At 47.7% G+C, this 7,500-nt stretch overlaps 1 pseudogene; it reads left to right on the top strand.

Moving 5' to 3' along the window:
* LOC128307975 (uncharacterized) overlaps window positions 1-2,406 on the top strand; it is a 6,657-nt pseudogene extending 4,251 nt beyond the window's left edge.
* Window positions 2,407-7,500: the final 5,094 nt, after the last annotated feature.

Here is a 7,500-nt window from a genome sequence, read left to right as displayed (position 1 = left end):
CGTTAGCGCTCGTGGCCCGCTCGACGTACCACTCCTGCTGTAGTGTGGTGGTGATGATTTTCGCCGCTTCGCATGCGTCGCTCCACCTTTCTCGGCTGCTAAGCAGGAACGCCTGCAGCGTGTCCGCCGTAGCAGGAAAGTCACTGTCCTCCCCAAGCAACCGTTGTCGCACGTCCGCGAATCGTGGGCACTGGAAGAAGGCATGCTCTGCCGATTCCGGCACTCCCGGACACCTTCTACACTCCGCCGAGGGCGCCAGGTGGCGCGAGTGCAAGTACTCGTGGAAAAAGCCATGCCCGGACAGCACCTGTGCAAGGTAGAACGTCATCTCGCCATGACGTCTGGCCTTCCACAGCCCTATGTCCGGTATGACCCTGTGTGCCCACCGCGTGTATCTGCTGGTTGGCTCCAGCTCGTCCCACATCGCTTGCCACTCAGCTAGAGTGGCCTGCCTCTCCAGCACATGCAGCTCCTTGAGGCTCGTGCCCGTTTCCTGCTGTTTCCGGTAGCATCTGGCATCTTCCTTCACCTGAAGGCAGATGGGAACCACGCCCGCCAGGACCGTAGCCACCTCGTAGCGCACCGATATAAAGGTGCGGGCAACGGGTCTCGCATACAGGTTCTGCACCCTGATGAGCTTACGGCGATTCCCTCGCACGTCTAACGCCTCGTGCCAGATCGGTGCAGCATACCGGAGCGTCGCATCCACCACAGCCGAGAGGAGCCGTCGCTTTCCGCACTTAGGCCCGCTGTGGTTCGCCATTAGCCGTGTGACCGCCTGTGCCACACGTTTCGCCTTTGCCGTGGCGTAATCCACATGCGGCCCCCACGACATGTGGTCCTGTAAGATGACCCCCAGGTATTTAATGCTCTCTTTCGGCATTCGCTCCACTCCATTGATATTGACCGGGTGACGGGAGTTTGCCCTTCGCATCGTGGAGATCATGACCAGCTCGGTCTTGGCCGGCGCAAGCTCAAGGTGATGAGCCTCCATCCACGAGCTGATCAAAGAAATGGCCTCTTCCGCCAAGGTAGCTGCCTCCTGTGGTGTTGTCCCGGCAGCTAGGACCACCAGGTCATCCGCAAACCCGACCGTTTCCACACCGTCCGGCAGTGTCAGCCGCAGTACGCCGTCGTACATTGTATTCCAGAGGGTCGGACCGAGGATCGACCCCTGTGGAACACCCGCCGATAATTTCCGTCGCACTGGCCCCTCGCTTGTTTCGAAGATCATCTCCCGCTCAGAGAAATAGCTGCGCAAAATTCTCTGGAGCGCTGCTGGGACGCGCTTCTCTTGGAGAGCCATCGCGATCGCCTTCCAACTGGCCGTGTTGAAGGCATTCCTGACGTCTAACGCTGCCACCATCAGACATCGAGGATCCCGGCCGTTGGTGCGATGGAACGTCCTGGCGTACTGTCCCTTCTCGATGACCCTCTCTATAGCTTGGACCGTAGAGCGTCCACGGCGGAAGCCGTATTGGTCCTGAGATAGGCGAGGTGCGCTCTCATCCTCGAGATGTTCATTGAGGCGGTTCAAAACCAGTCTCTCGAACCCCTTAGGTGCCGCTCCCAGCATCAGCAGTGGACGACTTGAAGACGGTTCGCCCGGTGGTTTGCCTGGTTTCGAGATGAGCGCCAGGCGTGCCACTTTCCACGATGCCGGAATCTCGCCGCTCTGCAGGACCTCATTGTAGGCCCGCACGAACGCTTCCGGGTGCTCCCTCATCGCGGTCTTCACTGCCGCGTACAGGGATAACTGGCTTGTGGCCGCCAAGCGTTCATAGCGACGTGGCTTTTTGATCCTTCGATGTCGGCTCTTCCTATCATTGTGAAGCAAAATTCACCAAGCGTAGGATTGTTCACCCTTTCAAGGGAACGTGAGCTGGGTTTAGACCGTCGTGAGACAGGTTAGTTTTACCCTACTGGTGTGTGCTGTTTGCCGCTATCTTAACGGAATTCCTGTGCAGTACGAGAGGAACCACAGGTACGGACCACTGGCTCAATACTAGTTCGACCGGACTTTGGTATGACGCTACGTCCGCTGGATTATGCCTGAACGCCTCTAAGGTCGTATCCAATCCGAGCTGATAGCGCTTCTCAAACCCATTAGGTGATCGGAAGCTAGCGGGCTTAACAACCCTCCGAGATCCGTCGGTGCTGCCCCGCGCACACTGACGTCTCATCCCCGCTATAGCACTAGACTGAGCCGCAACGGGCGGGAGCACGCTGCACGTGGAAGTACCTTACCACAGGGAACCCTGGTGGCTGTGTTTCCGTCGACCGTGGATACAACTAGTTTCGACACCTTCGACCGCCCGCAAACGACGGGACTACAGGCTGGGAGCTGCGAGTTGTAGAGATGCGTTCGCATCGATCCTCTCAGGCGACCCATGCTTGCTGGTGCTCGCGTTCACTTTGGGAATGGAGTGTTCGCGAGAGTGATTGTTGTGTTGTGTGTGTACAGTTGGTGCTTGCGTGCACTCCCATAGTGGAGTGTTCGCGAGCTTAAAACGCTAAGTCCCGATTAATACTCTCCTCGCAACATTATGTGCGTGGCTCCACGCCAAGTGGGATTAGCGGTGCGAAACGCGATTGGTAAAGTCGATGGTGATGTGCGTACCAACAGGCGATTTGTTAAGTCAAATGCGATCTGTGGTGCAACAGGCAATGTGTGTTTATTATCAGGTGTTGTTGGAAGTCAATACGATTTGACTTTCAAAAATTTTTCTAAGTCCCGATTTTTTTTCTCGTCGAGTAACTACAATGCACTATTTCTATCGCAGCGGACTTGCGGTTCATGGCCTTAATGATCGCGAACGAACACGTATTCGCAAAAAAATTTTTGTATGAAAAAGTCACCACTTGGGTACCTCCATACAAAAGTACCAAGTTCGGGTCGAGTGGTCGATGGACGTCGAAGGTGAAAATTTTTCATCATCGAAAATTTTTTCCAAAGTTGAAGCAATTGGGCCCTAGAGTATGAAAAGTGAAACCACGGATCGATATGAGAAATAAAAATTTTTGTATGAAAAAGTCACCACTCGGGTACCTCCATACAAAAGTACCAAGTTCGGGTCGAGTGGTCGATGGACGTCGAAGGCGAAAATTTTTCATCATCGAAAATTTTTTCCAAAGTTGAAGCAAATGGGCCCTAGAGTATGAAAAGTGAAACCACGGATCGATTTGAGAAATAAAAATTTTTTGTATGGGAGGGCCCCTGCTAGAACATTTTTCCCAAGTGCGACCATTTTACCCAGTGAGTGAAAAAAAATTTTTTTCACGGTGACTCAAAACTTCAATTTTAGACTCCCCTGAGTATGAAAAGTGAAACGAAAATCATTTTTGAGAAGAAAAAATTTTTGTATGGGAGGGCCCCTGCTAGAACATATTTCCCAAGTGCGTCGATTTTGGGTCGCCGACACAAGCTCGGGTCAAAAAAATTTTTTTTTCACGGTGACTCAAAACATCAATTTTAGACTCCCCTGAGTATGAAAAGTGAAACGAAAATCATTTTTGAGAAGAAAAAAATTTTGTATGGGAGGGCCCCTGCTAGAACATTTTTCCCAAGTGCGTCGATTTTGGGTCGCCGACACAAGCTCGGGTCAAAAAAATTTTTTTTTCACGGTGACTCAAAACATCAATTTTAGACTCCCCTGAGTATGAAAAGTGAAACGAAAATCATTTTTGAGAAGAAAAAATTTTTGTATGGGAGGGCCCCTGCTAGAACATATTTCCCAAGTGCGTCGATTTTGGGTCGCCGACACAAGCTCGGGTCAAAAAATTTTTTTTTTCACGGTGACTCAAAACATCAATTTTAGACTCCCCTGAGTATGAAAAGTGAAACGAAAATCATTTTTGAGAAGAAAAAAATTTTGTATGGGAGGGCCCCTGCTAGAACATTTTTCCCAAGTGCGTCGATTTTGGGTCGCCGACACAAGCTCGGGTCAAAAAAATTTTTTTTTCACGGTGACTCAAAACATCAATTTTAGACTCCCCTGAGTATGAAAAGTGAAACGAAAATCATTTTTGAGAAGAAAAAATTTTTGTATGGGAGGGCCCCTGCTAGAACATATTTCCCAAGTGCGTCGATTTTGGGTCGCCGACACAAGCTCGGGTCAAAAAATTTTTTTTTTCACGGTGACTCAAAACATCAATTTTAGACTCCCCTGAGTATGAAAAGTGAAACGAAAATCATTTTTGAGAAGAAAAAATTTTTGTATGGGAGGGCCCCTGCTAGAACATATTTCCCAAGTGCGTCGATTTTGGGTCGCCGACACAAGCTCGGGTCAAAAAAATTTTTTTTTCACGGTGACTCAAAACATCAATTTTAGACTCCCCTGAGTATGAAAAGTGAAACGAAAATCATTTTTGAGAAGAAAAAATTTTTGTATGGGAGGGCCCCTGCTAGAACATTTTTCCCAAGTGCGTCGATTTTGGGTCGCCGACACAAGCTCGGGTCAAAAAAATTTTTTTTTCACGGTGACTCAAAACATCAATTTTAGACTCCCCTGAGTATGAAAAGTGAAACGAAAATCATTTTTGAGAAGAAAAAATTTTTGTATGGGAGGGCCCCTGCTAGAACATTTTTCCCAAGTGCGTCGATTTTGGGTCGCCGACACAAGCTCGGGTCAAAAAATTTTTTTTTTCTCGGTGACTCAAAACATCAATTTTAGACTCCCCTGAGTATGAAAAGTGAAACGAAAATCATTTTTGAGAAGAAAAAATTTTTGTATGGGAGGGCCCCTGCTAGAACATTTTTCCCAAGTGCGTCGATTTTGGGTCGCCGACACAAGCTCGGGTCAAAAAAATTTTTTTTTCACGGTGACTCAAAACATCAATTTTAGACTCCCCTGAGTATGAAAAGTGAAACGAAAATCATTTTTGAGAAGAAAAAATTTTTGTATGGGAGGGCCCCTGCTAGAACATATTTCCCAAGTGCGTCGATTTTGGGTCGCCGACACAAGCTCGGGTCAAAAAAATTTTTTTTTCACGGTGACTCAAAACATCAATTTTAGACTCCCCTGAGTATGAAAAGTGAAACGAAAATCATTTTTGAGAAGAAAAAATTTTTGTATGGGAGGGCCCCTGCTAGAACATTTTTCCCAAGTGAGTCGATTTTTGGGTCGCGACACGAGCTCGGGTCAAAAAAAATTTTTTTTTCATGGTGACTCAAAACATCAATTTTAGACTCCCCTGAGTATGAAAAGTGAAACGAAAATCATTTTTGAGAAGAAAAAAATTTGTATGGGAGGGCCCCTGCTAGAACATTTTTCCCAAGTAAATTCGATTTTACCCGGTGAGTCAAAAAATTTTGAAAAAAATATTTTGCCAAAATCGTGTTCATTGCCTATTATAAGGGACCAGGTCAGCTCACACGCATTTTTGGAGACCATATGGAAAGTGCGTCTGGGATTGCGGAAATTAAGTTTAGAGTGTTAAATGATGGTTTCGCAATCCCGAAAGGCTCAAAATCCACCCTAAGGTCCCCTGGGTGAAATGTGGTTTCCAAGGTGTGAGCGCTATCGGTGATAGAGTTGGAATGTGATTTCCAGAGCGCAGGGCGACTGGGCTTAGAGCGAAAATCATAGACAAGGGTAAGTATTGGACTGAACGACTCGAAGCAAACGAAAATCATAGACAAGGGTAATGGACTGAACGACTCGAAGCAAACGAAAACCACACACAAGAGTAATGGACTGAACGAATCGAAGCAAACGAAAATCACATACAAGAGTAATGGACTGAACGAATCGAAGCAAACGAAAAACCACAGACAAGAGTAATGGAGTGAACGAATCGAAGCAAACGAAAACCAAAGACAAGAGTAATAGAGTGAACGAATCGAAGCACACGAAAACCATGAACACAGGGATAACTGAGAACGAACCTACCTATCAGAGCATGTGAAAGCATGGACAAGAGTACTGAAAATCGGACCAAACCTCTAGAAGCACACGAAAATCATGGACAAGAGTACTCAAAAACACGGACCAAACCTATGGAAGCACACGAAAACCATGAACACAGGGATAACTGAGAACGAACCTACCTATCAGAGCATGTGAAAGCATGGACAAGAGTACTGAAAATCGGACCAAACCTCTAGAAGCACACGAAAATCATGGACAAGAGTACTCAAAAACACGGACCAAACCTATCGAAGCACACGAAAACCATGAACACAGGGATAACTGAGAACGAACCTACCTATCAGAGCATGTGAAAGCATGGACAAGAGTACTGAAAATCGGACCAAACCTCTAGAAGCACACGAAAATCATGGACAAGAGTACTCAAAAACACGGACCAAACCTCTCGAAGCACACGAAAACCATAAACACAGGGATAACTGAGAACGAACCTACCTATCAGAGCATGTGAAAGCATGGACAAGAGTACTGAAAATCGGACCAAACCTCAAGAAGCACACGAAAATCATGGACAAGAGTACTCAAAAACACGGACCAAACCTATCGAAGCTCACGAAAACCATGAACACAGGGATAACTGAGAACGAACCTACCTATCAGAGCATGTGAAAGCATGGACAAGAGTACTGAAAATCGGACCAAACCTCAAGAAGCACACGAAAATCATGGACAAGAGTACTCAAAAACACGGACCAAACCTATCGAAGCTCACGAAAACCATGAACACAGGGATAACTGAAAACGAACCGAACCTCTCGTAGCAAACGAAAAACATGGACAAAATTATTCGAAACGAACCGAAGCTCGATGCGAAAAACACGGAAAAGCAAGCCCGTAAGTCGCACTATCAAGCCCATAAGTCGCACTATCAAGCCCATAAGTCGCACTATCAAGCCCGTTAGTCGCACTATCAAGCCCATAGGTCGCACTATCAAGCCCGTTGGTCGCACTATCAAAGCCCGTTAGTCGCACTATCAGGCCCTTAAGTCGCACTATCAGGCCCGTAAGTCGCACCAAAAAGCCCGTAAATTGCCCTATCAAGCCCGTTAGTCGCACTATCAGGCCCATAAGTCGCACCAACAAGCCCGTAAATTACCCTATCAAGCCCATAAGTCGCACCAAAAAGCCCGTAAATTGCCCTATCAAGCCCATAAGTCGCACCAAAAAGCCCGTAATTCGCACCAAAAAGCCCGTAAATTGCCCTATCAAGCCCGTTAGTCGCACTATCAGGCCCGTAAGTCGCACCATCAAGCCCGTAAATTGCCCGATAAAGCCCGTAAATTGCCCGATCAAGAGCCAGCGCTGCATTGTCGGTTAATCCCGTCGATCGCGCCGGCTATTTCTCAGAAGGTTGTACGGACACCATACCCGGTGGCAAGTACCGCGAAGTTTATAACGCAACAGAACGTTCGCCAGTCGGACACAAGAATTGGAAAAGCTCGTTGTAGTGTACAGGAATCGAACCGAACCTCCTAGCGAGAATAGGGTCCCGTGAGCAATCGCGCGGACCTATGTGAAATGGTTTAGAGTGTGATGTGATGTGATACACGGTGGAAGCGGTGCATGGTGA

Source organism: Anopheles moucheti, assembly GCF_943734755.1.
Source record: "Anopheles moucheti chromosome X unlocalized genomic scaffold, idAnoMoucSN_F20_07 X_unloc_2, whole genome shotgun sequence".
Taxonomy (NCBI): domain Eukaryota; kingdom Metazoa; phylum Arthropoda; class Insecta; order Diptera; family Culicidae; genus Anopheles; species Anopheles moucheti.
This window is presented reverse-complemented; position numbering and strand designations above follow the sequence as displayed.